General features: G+C 45.5%; 1 protein-coding gene across 5 annotated transcripts in view; it reads right to left on the bottom strand.

Annotated features, from left to right (window-relative positions):
- GGACT (gamma-glutamylamine cyclotransferase) overlaps positions 1 to 18,991 on the bottom strand; it is an 86,644-nt gene that overhangs the window by 23,553 nt on the left and 44,100 nt on the right. The window contains exon 1 of one of the 5 annotated variants that reach the window (XM_063425392.1): positions 18,269 to 18,475. The exons of the other annotated variants lie outside the window; for them this stretch is intronic. The gene's annotated coding sequence lies outside the window, so the exon portion shown is untranslated. Of the gene's footprint in view, positions 1 to 18,268; positions 18,476 to 18,991 lie in introns of those variants that run through there. 5 annotated transcript variants of the gene reach the window in all.

Here is an 18,991-nt window from a genome sequence, read left to right as displayed (position 1 = left end):
AGTCAATGGAGTATATTCGAAGCTTGGGCTTGTCACCAGTGGGGTACCTCAGGGATCTGTACTTGGACCCATTCTCTTTAATATTTTTATTAGTGATATTGCAGAAGGTCTTGATGGTAAGGTGTGTCTTTTTGCGGATGATACTAAGATATGTAACAGGGTTGATGTTCCAGGAGGGATAAGCCAAATGGAAAATGATTTAGGTAGACTAGAAAAATGGTCAGAGTTGTGGCAACTGACATTTAATGTGGATAAGTGCAAGATAATGCATCTTGGACGTAAAAACCCAAGGGCAGAGTACAGAATATTTGATAGAGTCCTAACCTCAACATCTGAGGAAAGGGATTTAGGGGTGATTATTTCTGATGACTTAAAGGTAGGCAGACAATGTAATAGAGCAGCAGGAAATGCTAGCAGAATGCTTGGTTGTATAGGGAGAGGTATTAGCAGTAGAAAGAGGGAAGTGCTCATGCCATTGTACAGAACACTGGTGAGACCTCACTTGGAGTACTGTACACAGTACTGGAGACCCTATCTTCAGAAGGACATTGATACCTTAGAGAGAGTTCAAAGAAGGGCTACTAAACTGGTTCATGGATTGCAGGATAAAACTTACCAGGAAAGGTTAAAGGATCTTAACATGTATAGCATGGAGGAAAGACGAGACAGGGGGGATATGATAGAAACATTCAAATACATAAAGGGAATCAACACAGTAAAGGAGGAGACTATATTTAAAAGAAGAAAAACTACCACAACAAGAGGGCATAGTCTTAAATTAGAGGGACAAAGGTTTAAAAATAATATCAGGAAGTATTACTTTACTGAGAGGGTAGTGGATGCATGGAATAGCCTTCCAGCTGAAGTGGTAGAGGTTAACACAGTAAAGGAGTTTAAGCATGCGTGGGATAGGCATAAGGCTATCCTAACTATAAGATAAGGCCAGGGACTAATGAAAGTATTTAGAAAACTGGGCAGACTAGATGGGCCGAATGGTTCTTATCTGCCGTCACATTCTATGTTTCTATGTTTAAAGCAAGGCAATATCCCCAATCCTCCCAATAACCGGACGAAACACAGTTTGGGAGTCAACTAACTCGGTTTATTCACAAGCAGCGTATTTATGCAGTTCCCCATGCAAGGGGTTTCCATACAGATATTCCAGGGGATTTCTCCCAACATGCATTGTGACTTTCCCAACAGGCATCGCTGCACGAGAAGGATACTCCCACTAAAATGGACGATTAAGTGGATTATCCCCTCGTGCAGCAAAACCGACAATTGACATTAAAATACATAATTCCCGTAATATTCGGTACTTTAGAATAACCGAACGTTCGGTAGATAGCTGGGGTCGGGGCGCACACTTTGTGAGAATACCGCTCCGATCCCAGCTGAATTGACCGAACGCCGCACATAATACATTTAAACATCAAGGTGAGTTTAAAAGTACCGAATAAGTACGGGACACATAATGTACCGAACGCGGTACTCCCGAACGCTCTGGAAGTCCAGCGGTGTTCGGATCACTGAGTAGCCGTTTTCAGTTCCAGGCTCTCGACGACCGAACACCGCTGCAGAGACAAAGGATCCAAGATGGCCGACCGCCGCATGGTCGGTAGTGGATCGACGGCCACCTAGGAGAGCCCTTAATTACCGATTGCAACAATGTTGCAATCGGTTAATTGGTGCCACACGACCTGTGAATGTGTGGTCTACCTGGGGAGTCCACATTCGTACGGCGAATGGCCAGGATAGCCGTGTTTCGTCGTACGAATGCTTTGTATGCTGGCGGCATACGGCTGCCAGCATGCGAACGGTCACAGTACAATACACATACAGTCAACGGGACACGTTATACATTCAGCCTACGGACAACCTGCAATGAATATAGTTCAGAAGTGGCTAGGTTTGCCACACACAGTATCCATTTTTTCACATTCTTTGTACATATTTAAATATATATGAAATTGATTCACTATCCATGATTAAATACCTACTATATTTTTGCTTTATTTTGAGTGCAGTATCAATTATTGTATTAAATTGTTTGGTGAGGCCTTTGAAAGGAACTTAATAAAAGGGTGAATATCTTTACATCACTAAATAAGGCACAATCGTCCATGCGGAAAGTTCTCCAAGAAGCCCACAGCAGAGGTGTTTTTGGCAGGGCTGGTTGGCATAGGGACCATGCCATTAGCCGGTTTTTGCCATCAAGCCTCCTTACAACCCGGATGCAACCTTTCTACCCAGAGATTATTATTATTATTATCATAGCAATTTATATAGCGCCAACAGATTCCGTAGCGCTTTACAATATTATGAGAAGGGATTTAACTATAGATAGGACAATTACAAATAAACTTACAGGAACAATAGGTTGAAGAGGACCCTGCTCGATCGAGCTTACATTCTATAGGAGGTGGGTGTAAAACACATTAGGACAGGAATTTGCAATCAAATAAGGTGGACTGCCCTTTAGGAGAGGGCAAGAGACAGGTATGTGAGGTAAGGGTTAGTCTTGGAGGCCATATGCTTTCCTAAAGAGATGGGTTTTAAGGCACTTCTTAAAAGATGCAAGACTAGGGGAGAGTCTGATGGCGGTAGGCAGGCTATTCCATAGGAAGGGAGCCGCCCGCGAGAAGTCCTGCAAGCGCGAGTCGGCCGTACGAGTGCGGACAACGGACAGGAGGTGGTCACGGGCAGAGCGGAGAGACCGAGAAGGGACATACCTATGGATCTGTGAGGAGATATAAGAGGGGCTAGAGTTGTTCAGTGCTTTATAGGTGTGAGTTAGTACCTTGAATTGACTCCTATAGCATACAGGAAGCCAATGTAAGGACTGGCAGAGGGGAGAGGTGTGAGAGAAACGACTAGAGAGGAAAATCAGTCTAGCAGCAGCGTTCATTACGGACTGTAGGGGTGCAGTACGGCTTTTGGGAAGACCAATCAGGAGAGGGTTACAGTAATCCATGCGGGAGATTACCAGAGCATGGACAAGCTCCTTGGTAGTATCTGGTGCAAGAAAGGGGCGGATGCGGGCTATGTTTTTAAGATGGAATCTACAGGATTTGGCAACATGCTGGATGTGAGGCTCAAAGGTGAGACCAGAGTCAAGTATGACGCCAAGACAGCGCGCTTGCAAGGATGGACTGATGTTGGTACCACAAACTTGAAGGGAGAGTGAAAGAGGAGGATCAGTATTAGGAGGAGGAAAGACAAGGAGCTCAGTTTTTGAGAGATTGAGTTTCAGAAAGCGGGAGGACATCCAGTCAGAGATGGAAGAAAGGCAAGCAGTGACACGTTGCAGGATGGCAGGGGAGAGGTCCGGGGAGGAGAGATATAGCTGGGTGTCATCAGCATACAGGTGGTAGTGGAATCCCAAAGAGGTAATAAGTTTTCCAAGAGAGGCAGTATAAAGAGAAAATAGAAGGGGACCAAGGACGGAGCCTTGGGGAACTCCAACCGAGACAGGGCGAGGGGAGGAGGTATCATTAGAAAAGGAGACACTGAATGAGCGTTGGGAGAGATAAGAGGAAAACCACGAGAGGACAGAGTCACAGAGACCAAGCGATTGAAGAGTTTGAAGAAGGAGAGCATGATCAACGGTGTCAAAGGCCGCTGAGAGGTCAAGAAGAATTAGTATGGAGTAGTGGCCTTTGGATTTAGCTGCGATTAGGTCGTTAGTGACTTTGATAAGGGCAGTCTCTGTAGAGTGGAGAGGGCGGAAGCCAGATTGAAGGGGGTCAAGGAGAGAGTTGGAATTGAGGAAATGAGACACACGGGTAAAGACAAGCCTTTCCAGAAGCTTTGAGGAAAAAGGGAGCAGGGATATGGGACGGTAGTTAGAGAGGGTGGATGAGTCGAGGGATGGTTTTTTTAGTATAGGTACTACAGTGGCATGTTTAAGGTCAGCAGGGACGATGCCAGAAGAGAGCGAGCAGTTGAAGATGTGTGTTAGAGAAGGCACGAGACAAGTGGAGAGAGATCTGATAAGGTGAGATGGGACAGGATCGAGCGGGCAAGTGGTGGGGCGAGAAGAGCAAAGAAGAGCAGCCACCTCTTGGTCAGTAGCTGGGGAGAATGTCTGAAGGGTAGGAAATGCATGATCTATGTGTGATTGAGAAACAGAAAGGCAAGGAGGGGAGAATTCTTTCCTTAGCTGTTCAATCTTGTCAGTGAAGTAACATGCAAAGTTATCAGAAGTAAGGTTAGTTTTGGGGGTGGCCACAGCGGGGCGAAGAAGAGAATTAAAGGTGTCAAAGAGACGCCTGGGGTTGCGGGAACATGAACTAATGAGAGAGGAAAAATAGGACTGTTTGGCAATGGCAAGGGCTGCACTGTATGAACACAATATGAATCTATAATGGAGAAAGTCTGATTGGGTACGAGACTTCCTCCAGGAGCGTTCAGCACAACGGGAGCATCTGGGACACTGCCAATGGTTCCAGTACTCTTGAGGATCAGACGGCAGCCCCGGAGGCAGGTGACGCTCCAGGGTAAGATTCAACTTTGGTAAGTTCCCATTTTACTACCTCGTTCTATCCTGTTCAAAATCGCAGGCCGTATTTCTTTTTTTTTCCACAGCTAGGCAGATTTTTCCACAGACACCTGGATCCTGCAGACGGTGCGAGGCTACCGCATAGAATTCGGGGACATCCTGGTTGAACTACAACCACCTCCCTGACTACATGTGGCGGACGAGGATGTGTGCCTGATCAACTCAGAATTGTGTGATATATGGTCCAAAGGTGCCAAATAACTGGCCCCAGGCTCCGGCAGATTCTTCAGCAACATTTGCCTGGTTACGAAGAAGAATGGGGCATTCCGCCCGGTCCTCAATCTACGACAGTTGAACAACCACGTCATATACAGATATTTCAAGATGGAAGGCCTTCTTCAAGATTTGCTTCGGGACGACGACTGGTTTACCCATCTGGACCTGAAAGACTTCGAGCCCGTGGAATACGCTGTCTCATATATCCTTCTCTTCGATGGAGACAGAGGGACACTACGGAGTCACACCACCAGTGGTGTATTCTGGTTTTGTGCTGTCCTAGGCATGATAAAACTCTGGTTCCCCCCACCCTCCAAATTTATTTTCCTGACAGACACACGCCCTCCCTGATGTAGGCACCGACATACACTCACTGAGAGATACACAGTCATTGTCTCACACATTGTTTAACCAAAACACTTTCACTTAAACATGCACAGTTACACACACTCACATTCACTGACAGATGTCAGGGTACCTGAAGTCTCTACCTCCGAGAGAGGTAGAGACTTAGACGTCTATCCGTCCGGACTGGCTGTTTCCTCTGTTCCTCGCGGTCCACCCGGTCACGTAAACGCCGGCCGCGAGGGAGTCACTTCCTTTTGTAGCAGGACGTCCGGAAACCGACGTCATGACGCCAACCCGGAACGACCTGTCACTCAATCCTTTAGAGACTAATCAGATCTCGTCGGAGGCGTGTCTCTCCCTCCGAGCCAGGGTATTTAAACTTGCTTTTCCCATTTGCTCATTGCCCTGTCGTGGTTCTAGCCTGTCTAGTCACACAGTGCTCTGGTATTTTCTGTTATCCCTTTGGTTCCGACACGGCTTGTTTGACTTACTCTGTTTACCTCTGTTATCCTTGACCCGGCTTGTTCCTCGCTTACCTGTCCTCTCGTTCCCTCGACCTCGGCTTGTCTCTGACCATTCTCTATACTCCCCGTACGTTAGTCCGGCCATTCTAAGGTCCGGTATACGTATCCTGTACCTGTTTGTACTCTGCGTGTTGGATCCCTGTCCCGATCCTGACATTACGACAGGGCCAATGGATCCTGCAAGTACAAACAGTCAGCTTGGTCCTTCTGATCCTAGGTTCGAAGCCATGGAGCACAGAATGGATCAGATGGCGCTAGCACTACAGGCGTTATTGTCTCGTGCCAATAACCCGCCAGAGGAGACGCGTACTACTTCTATTTCTCCTGTGAGCTCAGGCCTAGAGGTAGCCACTGTAGGTGCCTCTTCCCGTATTACACCACCAGTACGTTATGGTGGCTCACCTGAGAAGTGTCGTGGTTTCCTTAACCAGATCAGTATCCACTTTGAATTACAACCTCGCTCCTATCCTACAGATAGGGCAAAGGTTGGATTTATTATCACCTTACTCATTGAGAAAGCTCTGAGATGGGCCAACCCACTATGGGAGAACGATAACCCGTTAGTATATAACTATAATGCCTTTGTAGCTGCCTTTAGAAGAACTTTTGACCCTCCTGGTAGAAAGGTCAATGCAGCCAGATTACTGTTGCGCCTGAGACAGGAGAACCGAACTCTCGTGGATTATGCACTAGAGTTCAGGTCTCTGGCGTCAGAAGTTAAGTGGAATGAGCAGGCTTATATAGATGTATTTTTGAACGGGTTATCAGACGTAATCCTTGATGATGTTGCTAATAGAGAACTCCCTGAAAATTTGGAGGATTTAATTTCGTCCATTTCTCGTATTGATGAGCGTTTAAGAGAGAGACAAAACACTCGAGAGAGGAACCTTAGACCTTCCTTTAAATTAGCTCCCGCATTTCAAAGTCCTGATTCCACTACCTCACTGTTTCCTGAACCTATGCAGATAGGCAATACTCGCCTCTCAGAAGAAGAGAGACAGTACAGGAGAAGAGAGGGATTATGCATGTATTGTGGAGTCAGAGGTCACTTACGTCTGAATTGTCCTAATCGTTCGGGAAATGCTCGCACCTAAGTTTCTCTAGAGGACAGGCCTTGGGTGTTTCTATTTTGTCCTCTACTCATAATTATAAAGATCACAGGCTTCTGCTACCAGTTTCTTTAACTTGGGAGAAGGGAGTACTAAAGACTATGGCTTTGATAGATTCCGGAGCTGCTGAGAATTTTATCGACCAAGCCTTTGCTACTAATCACACTGTCCCATCCCAGTTAAGGGATACACCCTTGGCCGTTGAGGCCATAGATGGTAGACCTTTACTTGAGCCTGTTATCTCCCGTGAGACTATACCCGTTAACTTAACTGTTGGTATCTTACACGAGGAGAACTTATCACTTATGCTCATTTCGTCCCCTTCGGTCCCCATAGTCCTGGGGTACCCATGGTTAAAAAGACATAACCCTATTATCGATTGGGAGTTAGGGGAGATACTCTCATGGGGTCAGGGCTGCCAGGAGAAGTGTTTACGCAGGGTTTCCCCATTGGCTGTAATAAACACACCGGGTAGTTCCACTCAGTCTACAGAGGGACAGATACCGTTCATCTACCAGGACTTAAAAGCAGTATTCGACAAGAAGAATGCCGATACCTTACCTCCACACAGGTCATTTGATTGTAAAATTAAGCTTTTACCTGGTACTATGCCTCCGAGGGGCAATGTATACCCTCTATCCACTCAAGAGAACTCAGTTCTAGAGGAATATATTCGTGAGAATCTAGAAAAAGGATTCATTAGGAGATCCTCTTCCCCCGCCGGGGCTGGTTTTTTTTTCGTTAAAAAGAAGGATGGTACTTTGAGACCTTGTATTGATTACCGGGGTTTGAATAAGATAACCATCAGAAATGCCTATCCCATTCCTTTGATTACCGAGCTCTTTGATCGTTTAAAGGGCTCTAAAATTTTCACCAAGTTAGATCTCAGAGGGGCGTATAACTTGGTGAGAATCCAGGATGGACACGAGTGGATGACAGCGTTCAATACCCGTTATGGTCACTATGAATACACGGTTATGCCATTTGGTCTTTGTAATGCTCCGGCAGTCTTTCAGGATTTGATTAATGAAGTTCTTAGGGAGTTTCAACATGATTGTGTCATTGTATACCTGGATGACATACTTATACACTCTAGGGAGATTGAGACCCACCACAGACAAGTCAGAAAGGTATTGCTCAAACTTCTGCAACATGGCCTATACTGTAAATTGGAGAAATGCAGTTTTGACCAGTCTCAGATAGACTTTCTTGGGTACGTGATTTCTGGGGAAGGCTTTAAGATGGATCCTGACAAACTCTAATCTATTTTAGATTGGCCATTGCCTAAGGGACTCAAGGCTATTCAGAGGTTTATTGGTTTCTCTAATTATTATAGGCGCTTTATTAAGGGATACTCTTCTATTATTGCGCCTATTTCCAATATGACCAAACAAGGGGCTAATACTAAGACCTGGTCTACTGAGGCTCTTGTTGCTTTCAAGACGCTCAAGGAACTTTTTGCTTCTGCTCCAATTTTGGTTCATCCTGATACGACTCTGCCGTTCCTACTCGAGGTTGATGCCTCTGAGACGGGAGTAGGGGCTGTTCTGTCACAAAGGTTAGGGGTGGACAAACTGTTACACCCTTGTGGGTTTTTCTCTAAGAAACTATCTGGTCCTGAAAGCAGATATGACATCGGTGACAGGGAACTGTTAGCGGTCATTATGGCTCTTAAGGAGTGGAGGCATTTATTAGAGGGGACCTTACATCCTGTTACTATTTTAACGGACCACAAGAACTTGTCTTATATTGGGGAGGCTAAACGCCTATCCGCCAGGCAAGCTCGTTGGTCCCTATTCCTGACTCACTTCAATTATGTGCTTACTTATAGACCTGGTTCTAAGAACTCCAAAGCCGATGCTTTATCTCGCCAATATGAACCGTCCACTATAGTTGAGCCAGTTCTTTCCTCGATAGTTCCTAAATGTAATATCATCGCTAACACGAATCTCAGGATTCATTCTCCGTTGCTTACCGAGATCATAAAGTTACAACATCTAGCTCCTAAACAGACCCCTGGGGATAGACACTTCGTTCCTCCTGCTCTCCAACTGGAAGTGTTACGGTGTTTCCACAACAGCAAGGTAGCTGGGCATCCTGGCATTCGCAAGACGTATGCTTTAATCTCCAAAGATTTCTGGTGGCCTGCTTTGCGTAAGGATATTAAAGATTTCATCGATACTTGTGAGGTCTGCACTAAGACTAAGCAACCTCATACGCTTCCATGTGGATTTCTGCATCCCTTAGAGGTTCCAGAGAAACCATGGTCCTGTTTAGCTATGGACTTCATTGTCGATTTGCCTATCTCTAAAAAACAGACTGTCATCCTCACCGTGGTTGACAGATTCACCAAGATGGCTCACTTCGTTCCTCTGCCTAAACTCCCGTCTTCACCCGAATTGGCAGAGATATTCGCAAGGGAGATTTTTCGTTTACATGGGATACCCTCCCAAATTGTATCTGACAGAGGCCCCCAATTTGTTTCCCGTTTTTGGAGGTCCTTCTGTTCTCAACTGGGTATCAAATTGAATTTCTCTTCTGCCTATCATCCTCAGTCTAACGGAGCTGCTGAACGCACCAACCAAAAGATTGAACAATATTTACGTTGTTTTGTTTCTGAACACCAGGACGATTGGGTTGGTTTGATTCCTTGGGCGGAGTTTGCACACAACAATCTCGTTTGTGATTCTACTCATTCAAGCCCCTTCTTCATGAATTATGGCTTTCATCCATCTATTCTTCCCTCGGCCTCCCCTTCCCAAGGGATACCGTCGGTTGATGTTCATGTTGCCAATTTGAGGAAGTTGTGGGATCAGACTCGACAAATTCTTCTGCACAATTCTATGCTGGTTAAGAGACACACCGATAAACGTAGAAGGGCGGCTCCGGTGTTTGTTCCAGGTGATAGAGTGTGGTTGAGTACAAGAAACATCCGTTTAAAAGTACCTTCCATGAAATTTGCTCCTCGTTATATTGGACCTTACAGGGTGCTGACTCGGATTAACCCAGTTGCGTATCGTCTAGCTCTTCCAACTGCCGTACGCATCCCTAACTCATTTCATGTTTCATTGCTGAAACCACTAGTCTGCAACAGATTTTCCTCCACAACGTCCTCTCCTCGCTCTGTTCAGGTGGAGGGTCAGGAGGAGTATGAGGTTAACTCTATTATCGATTCTCGAATCTCCCGGGGGAGAGTACAATATCTGGTCGATTGGAAGGGATATGGTCCTGAGGAGAGGAGTTGGGTACCCCAAGAGGATGTTCATGCTCCTCGTCTCCGCAGGGCGTTTCACTCCCGCTTCCCATCTCGTCCCGGTTCCTTCCGCCCGGTGGGCGTATCTGAGAGGGGGGGTACTGTCAGGGTACCTGAAGTCTCTACCTCCGAGAGAGGTAGAGACTTAGACGTCTATCCGTCCGGACTGGCTGTTTCCTCTGTTCCTCGCGGTCCACCCGGTCACGTAAACGCCGGCCGCGAGGGAGTCACTTCCTTTTGTAGCAGGACGTCCGGAAACCGACGTCATGACGCCAACCCGGAACGACCTGTCACTCAATCCTTTAGAGACTAATCAGATCTCGTCGGAGGCGTGTCTCTCCCTCCGAGCCAGGGTATTTAAACTTGCTTTTCCCATTTGCTCATTGCCCTGTCGTGGTTCTAGCCTGTCTAGTCACACAGTGCTCTGGTATTTTCTGTTATCCCTTTGGTTCCGACCCGGCTTGTTTGACTTACTCTGTTTACCTCTGTTATCCTTGACCCGGCTTGTTCCTCGCTTACCTGTCCTCTCGTTCCCTCGACCTCGGCTTGTCTCTGACCATTCTCTATACTCTCCGTACGTTAGTCCGGCCATTCTAAGGTCCGGTATACGTATCCTGTACCTGTTTGTACTCTGCGTGTTGGATCCCTGTCCCGATCCTGACAACAGACAGACACTAACTGACAGAAACACACTCACCGACAAGACACGCATGCACACTCACTCAGTGTCAGACTCACACACACACTGAGACACATGTATACTTACTGACAGATACACACTGGCAAACACACATACACACTCACTGACAGACATATGTACACTCAGTGCCAGGCACATACATTTACATACACTAGCTGACAGACATACACAATTACTACTAGACATACACACACATACACACACCAACAGACACGCATACACACACCGAAATGCACATACACACACTGACAGGCACACACTCTCAGTGACAGATACACATACACTCTCACTGACAGACATACACACTCTTTGACAGACAAATACACACTCACTGACAGACAAATACACACTCACTGACAGACAAATACACACTCACTAACAGTCACACACTAACACTCTCACTGTGCGAGCTTGATGTCAGATATAAATAAATAACATTTTATAGTCCCAACTATACTGTACCATATACAGTATGTACATGATTTTTGTTTTAATGCTATTGGTATCAATGTATAGTTTCTAGAGATAAGCATTAAGAAAACAATGTGCCTGGACAACTAAGGTCTCATAGTATGCCCACAAAATCAGCTGACACAGGGTAAGTGCTCTCTCACTAACACACACACACTAAAACACTCACTAACAGAAACAAACTAACACTCTTACTGACTCACACTAACACACACTCACAATTTTTTTTTTGAATGTCAAATCAATCCAGCATCCCTACCTTTGGGAGCAGGAGTTGATTATTCCCTGGGGTCCAGTAGGGCTGGCAGGCAGGCACAGGCATTCGAACGGTGGAGGAGGGCGGCGTGGGATCTCTGATCCTCCTGTTTAGCTCTCAGTGATGCCGGGGCCGGAGTGACTCTGGCATCACTGCAGTGTGCGCAAGGGAGCTGAGCCAGATAGAGCTCAGGGGAGAGAGCTCCCTCACTGACCGCACACAAACAGAACAGATGCCAGCTTCGGGGGTCCCTGAGGTCACCAGCCGGCCACTTCTTGAGGCCCCGCAGGACAAGAGGCTGACCAGGCTTTTTTGCCGCCCCCTGAAAGTGCCATCCAAGGCAAATGCCTGGTCAGCCTCGCGCACGATCCAGCTACTGGAATCATTGGGATGCATGGTCAACCGCGTCAAATTGGCACTGGACCCCTCACAGATGGACCAATTCCTGGGATTCGAGATAGACTCAACATCTCGTACACTACGTCTCCCAGCTGCAAAAGTAGCATCCATCCGCAAGGAGATTTGCAAAGTACTCTGCATGCCAGTCTTACCCCTCAGTCTGCTCGCAAGGATAGTAGGCCTTCTATCCTCCTCCATCCAGGCAATTTTTCCGGGTCCCCTTCACTACCGCACTATACAGCGCCTCAAGACACGATTCGTCTGCCGAAGCCAGACATACACCCAACTTGTCCCTATGCCGGACGAGGTTCGGGCGGACCTACAGTGGTGGCTGAACAGCAAGTAGGCCTGGAACGGTCGAGCCATATTCAGGAATCAGCCAGACTTTATTTTGGAATCGGACACTAGCTGGATAGGCTGGGGGGAGGGGGTGATGGATGACGAATTTGCCACGGGAGGCGTCTGGACCTCCGAAGAACTTTTTATTCACATCAATTGCCTAGAGCTTCTTGCAGGATCATTCACACTCCGCAGTCTGACAAAAGGGAAATCCAACTGCTGCATCCAGCTTCGGATGGACAACGTTTCGGCAGTTCGTAATATATTAATCACCTCAGAGGCATACGCTCTCGTGCACTGGTGGAAATAATGAATGAGATCTTTGACTATTGCCTGCCCCGCAAAATCACTCTCATGGCGGAGCACCTGCCTGGGAACTCGAATCTCGTGGTGGATTGGTTCATGTGCCACTGGATGGCAATTAGACACGAGGATATTTGCTGCACTGGACAACCAGAGGGGCTCGTTTTACCTCGACCTGCTCGCTTCTTGCAACAACCGACAGACTCAGGACTTCTTCAGTTGGCTACCAGACCTGGAGAGCACTGTGGTGGATGCCTTCTTACAGACATGGCCGAGGCACAGGGCCTACGCCTTTCCACCCTTCGCAATGATTGCAAGAGTCCTCCACCAAATCCACCTGCAGAGGGTGACAGTGACGGTTCTAACGCCCCTATGGCAGGGCCAGCCTTGGTTCCCGGAACGTCTAGAGTTGTCGTGCGAGGATCCCCTCCTCTTACCTTCAGATCCGACAATTCTTAAGAACCCGTTAGACCAACCACGTTCACTTCTCATGGACGGCCGCCTACCTCTGGTGGCCTGGACACTTTCCGGGGTTGTTGGAGACCTATCACAAGACACTACAGACCTTCTATGGGACTCCTGGGCACTGGGTATGAGGAGATGCTACCTCTCGGCCTGGCGATCTTGGTCCGATTGGTATGTGGAACAAGACTTCAATCCCTTTACTGCCCCTGTTTCCGCTATCCTAAATTTCCATTCTTCCCTTTTCTCTTCAGGGAAGTCATATTGCTCAATCAACGTGGTGCATTCAGCCATTTCAGCAGCTCATGTTCCTCTACAGAGAATTCCTGTGGGATAAGACCCAGTCGTTTGCCTCTTCTTCGCGGTATGTGTCTGCAGCATCCACCAGGATCCAAATACCCACGATTATGAGACATTGGTAATGTCCTCCAATTTTTACACAACAGTCTGTCGTTAGGAGGCCAATCTCTACACCAACTTACGGCCAAGTTTACCTTTCTCCTTTCGACAGATTTCAAATGTGCGGGCATTCGACAAGGATTAATTTGTGTTTTGCCCAGAGGGTGTGACCTTTCAGGTTTCAAGGCGTACCAAATCGGACTCCTCTTCGGTTATTTACCCTTTGGATCCTCAACGCGGTGCTGTTTCAACACTCCGCCGCTACGCTATATTGCGGTCTCCCTCCTCTCATCAACTTCTGATTTCTTATGTTCAACCTTTTTGTCCAGTTTCAGTCACGACTCTGGCCAGATGGATTTGTGGGCTACTATCTTTGGGGGGTATAGACCCAACCTCAAGAGCACATTCGGCAAGCGGAGCAGCTGCCTCCTGGGTTTTGGTGGCGGGCGCTTCGCTTCCCCATATCTCCATGTGGCAGATTGGACACGTAAATCGACGTTCCAGATGTTCTACTTTCGTTCTGCTGCAAACCCTGCTTTTTCTCCTCTCTCAGCGTTGAAATAGCAAAATATGAAGCCTCCTGTCATGTGGTAAAATTGAAGATTATGCTAGCTTTAGTGTACATATAATCTTAAATTTTAATAATGACAGGAGGCGAGTATTTCCCCCCCCCATTTCTTTCTCTATCTCCCTCCCTGTACTGTTACCTATGTTGTGTTTATCTTCTTATGTTGGTACGTTTACAATTTGTTCAGATTTAATGCTATTATTGCCCTGTTTGGTTGGATTGGGAGTGGGACTTGTTTATATCCAGCTAGTTATGTTGGGGGTGGATTTTGTCTTGGGTGTAAAGTTAATTACCAGTGCAGGACACTTCAGCTCATTGAAGTGGTCTGGGCAGTGTCCCTTTTGCACCTAGTGCAACTGTAAAGCTTACATTGCAGCACTAAGTCTGCCCACAGTGGCTGTTTACCAGACAGCCACTGGAGGTCTTCCTGGATTGAAACAGACCTTCGACGCTGGACGACCTCATGCTCTGCATAAGGACACCCAGCATCTGATTTTTTTCACCACAGGAAAGCATTGATTCAATGGTTTCCTATGGGGAGGTCTAATGCGCGTGCGTCATTTGCCACACATTAGCGCCCGCTTGTTGCAAGATGACAGAGGTGATGGAGCATCGGCCCAGCACCCAGGGACAACGCTGCTGGGATCAGGTGGAGGGGCGCGATGGAAGGTCGGAGCAATCGTGCCAGGAATACAGCTTTGTATTCCTGGCAGGATAGTATCCCTTTAAGTGAATACTTTTGTAACCATTTTTTTTATATTAAAGTGCACTATTCACTGAATTTTGGAGCCACAAAATTGAGGGACCAGTTAGTGGGGTGTAAGGGGTAACTTCTGATGAAGACAAAAGAAATAATGTCTTAGTAATGCTCATGTTCTACTCTTTTCCTGTTTACATGATTAATATTCTGCTACCCTCGCCTGGAACTGCATCATTCCTACCTCTGCAACAAGTCAAAGGCTTCATTACTTGCACCAGGTGAGCTTGAGCTGTAATACTTGAAATGCCTAAACTGGCTAGAGGGTTTGTTCAGTGTCACATTTCTCTGCACGCAGGGCTGCCATCAGAAATTGTGAGGCCCCTAACACAGCTCAAGGTCTGGGCCCCGGTGTGCCCGCCTCCAAATCCTGCCCACAGGAATACACACACACACAGACACAAAAGGACACAGAAAGATACACACATACTAACAGACACATACACAGATACACACACACACTGACGTACATACATACTCACATACTGACACAGACACACATACACATTAATACATAATGGCATACATACACATACATACTGATATACATACATACAGACATACACACACAGATAGATATATACATACACAGATACATATAGACATAAATGCATACTGACAGATACATACTGACATACACACACACATACTGACAAACACACACATACAGATAGACACATACATACTGACATACACACAAAGACATACATGCATACTGACATACATACATACTGACAAAGACATACATACAGATAGACACATACATACTGACATACACACAAAGACATACATGCATACATACATGCTTGCAGACATACATACTGACAAATACATACATATATACATACTGACATACACACACATACAGATAGACATACTGACATACATGCATACTGACATACATACACACATACACAGACATACATACTGACATACACACACAGACATACATGCATACTGACATACACAAACACAGACATACATACTGACATACATACACACACAGACATAAATACTGACATACACACAGACATACATACATACACACACAGTCATACATACAGACATACACACAGACATACATACTGACATACACACACACCTCATTTATCAGCCACCCTCCTCTTACCTTTAAGTTGTAGGAGGGAGGCTGTGTATGATGGGAACGAGCGGATGCCTCTTCTCTCCTCTGCTCTCCCTCCGCTCTCCTCCCGCACGCAGTAAGCTGGGTGGAAGTGACCGGCCGTCACTTCCTCCCAGCAGCCCTTGCAGTGTAGCCGCAATTTTTTTTTTAAAGGGGCCCGGTCGCGCAATTACACGCCCGCAGCGCTGACCGGGCCCCTGAAGATATAGGGCCCACCGGGTGGCCCTAAATGCTTGGGCCACCTGATGGGCCCTGGTGCAGATGCACCTGCGGCAGTTTTGCCGCTCCACGTGGGGCCCGGGCACCACAGGGCCGCGACAACCATTATGGTTGTCACCCCCTGATGGCGGCCCTGTCTGCACGTTAGAAATATAGTTAAGTCAAAATGAGTCCACAAGGTTAAGAGAAGAGATTATCGCCCTTCACAAACAAGGAGCAATATATAAAAAGATAGTAAACGCACTGAATGTTCCTAGAGACACCGTTGGAAGCATAGTTCACTGTTAAAGGAGCAGTGGTTACACTAACTGGACGGGGCAGAAAAAGGAAGCTATCAAAGGCTGCAACCAGATGTCTGAGAAGGAAGGTTGTGAAAAACCATTGAGTGACTGGAAAAGACCTGCAGCAAGACTTGGTGGCAACAGGCACTAAAGTTTCAGTGAGCACAGTAAGGAGTGTACTAATTGCAAAAGGTTTCCATGCCAGGACTCCAAGACGTACACCACTATTGACCCAAAAGCACTAGAAAAGTCAGCTCAAATAGTATAATCATATAAATAAGCCACTGAGGTTTTGTGGTGCGATGAAACAAAGCTATGAAGCAACTGGTCAGAAGTATGTCTGGATAATGAAGAATACGCTGAAAAGAATACTCTGCCTACAGTTACGCATGATGGTGGCTCGCTTTGCATCCTCTTGCACTGGAAACCTCCAGTGTGTGGAAAGCAAGTGGATTTTTGAAGGATCAAGAAATCCTAGGAAAATATGTTGTGCGTTGAAAAATTTTTGATTACAACTTTTTTTTTTTGAGGGGGGGGGGGGGGGGGACATGACAAAGAATTTGTATACCCCTTGGATTTAAAACTTAATATCTATACTTTATTAGTGATGACTATAAAGCAGGTTTCTCCAAATTGAAGGGAGGTCCAACAGAACACTGCAATTAAGAATAATTTGTTACACAGAATTTACAATGGAGTAGGCACATCTGAGCATACCTTAGTCATTATTATATACCACCACATGGATGGTATACATATAGATGGACTAAGAGCCTTGTCCTTCCTAGTTACTTAGTTGTTCAGGAACTCCTATAAAATTGTCCATGCCTTCATGTTTGTTGGGGGTCTTGGGGAAACCTGCCTGTGTTTTATATTTGTTTGTTTATTATTTAACATATTGCTCATTGGCATTTTAGATTTGCCAGCAGACCTTTTTTTTCTCATTCATTTATTGAAGTCAAGTCACTAGTTTTACCATCACTACCCAAATTAAGAACCTGTTGATTTGTATACTACTGTAACTTAATTACCAGTTTCATGTGATATACATAAGCATGACCACCTAATTGATTATATGTTCATGAGAAATGCCTCACATTGCTTTTCTCCCCTTTCTCATCAGGAACCTTAATACATTTGGAGTGTGTTTTCTCACAGATTGTGGCATACAGGACCTCTATTTGTGCTTACCTTGTATACTAGACAGTGGTACCAGCGTCAACATGCAACCCTAAAAAGAGAGAGTAACACCCATTAACTCTCAAGGTCTTGACATCATAGTTAAAATCCTGAAAGTTGCAAGAATCGTCTCCACTACATAGACTCTTTCTGAACAGAAAACCACATCTGCACAAATTCTCCTGTCTACCAACCCTGGCCTCAGTTTACATTTATAGACCGTATTTAAGAGACCATTCTTAATCTGAATAAAGTCATAACCAACAAATGTATTGATCCCCCACCCCCTTTATAGTGTAAGCTAACAAGCGAGTCGTACATAGCACTCTGTATAAAAGTGCTGCAAATGTTAAACTAGAAACCACAGGCAAGGTTCTGTATGTTATATTCTTCTGTCCGTAAAAATACCAATTGTTAATTGTTACAATTTTAGTAAGTCTGTTGAAGAACAGCCCAACATAAGAACTACAAAATAAGTGATGCATAGAGTAGTAGTACAGAAGTTATTTTATATTGTCACCTATATCAACTAAAACGATCTGCAAAGGGAAGGGCAAATCCAAATATGAAATTTAGCAAGGGTACAACATTGCCATTACTCCCTTATTTGTGATATAAGAGCTGATGGGGTTATTCAAAGTGACAGAACGGTAACATTTTCAATAATCTAGACTTTAGTAAATAAGCTTGTCTGTATTTGATATATTCTTTTTGTAGTTCAGATTTCATTAGACATCACTTTATACATCTTTTGAGTAATTCACTATACAGTTAACTCACCACAGTCACTGCTTACGAGGTTTGTTCTGCATTACATGTAAGCTATTTCCGCTTTTTAGGAACATCTCTTCCCCTTTAATAATAAGCCTCAGCTGTCACGTGACCTCACTAATCTTGGCTGCCAGCTTAAGCTTCCACTGAGATATGAAACAAAGGAGTGTGTTGACCAACCCTTGCAATGTCACAGTGCTGTCTCATCTTACACTAGTTATAGAAATAGTACGGCAGCAGTTCATCTTCACACTATATAATGACTGCATGTAGTGCACTCAAATATGAATTAAAAAAGAACAAAGTATGTCATCAGGTCCTGCTAAGTATATCACCCCCCAAAAAAAAAAAAAAAAAAAGGTAGACAAGGACCTAATAACATGGAATTAATACACAGAATGTACTTTGGAACCAAGAAAAAATATATATCTTACACCCACTGTCTAATAGTCAATTTAAAAGGAACTACTACAAGAGGCTGGTAGGATAATTCTAGAATCTAGAGGCTGGCAGGTGGTGTATGTAACCCCAGCTGGATAAATAAAACTACACAGGGAGACATAGTTAACTGAGTGAGTCGATGAGAACACAATTGTAACACTGAAAACAACCACAGGGAAAAGTTGTATTTGTAGCATGAAGTTCATAGAATAACAGCTACTCAGTATCCTTCTTTGGTTCTTATAATCTTCTAAAATCCTCAATTACACCACTCACCAGACGTCCTCATTG

This window comes from Pelobates fuscus, chromosome 1 (genome assembly GCF_036172605.1).
Source record: "Pelobates fuscus isolate aPelFus1 chromosome 1, aPelFus1.pri, whole genome shotgun sequence".
Classification (NCBI taxonomy): domain Eukaryota; kingdom Metazoa; phylum Chordata; class Amphibia; order Anura; family Pelobatidae; genus Pelobates; species Pelobates fuscus.
This window is presented reverse-complemented; position numbering and strand designations above follow the sequence as displayed.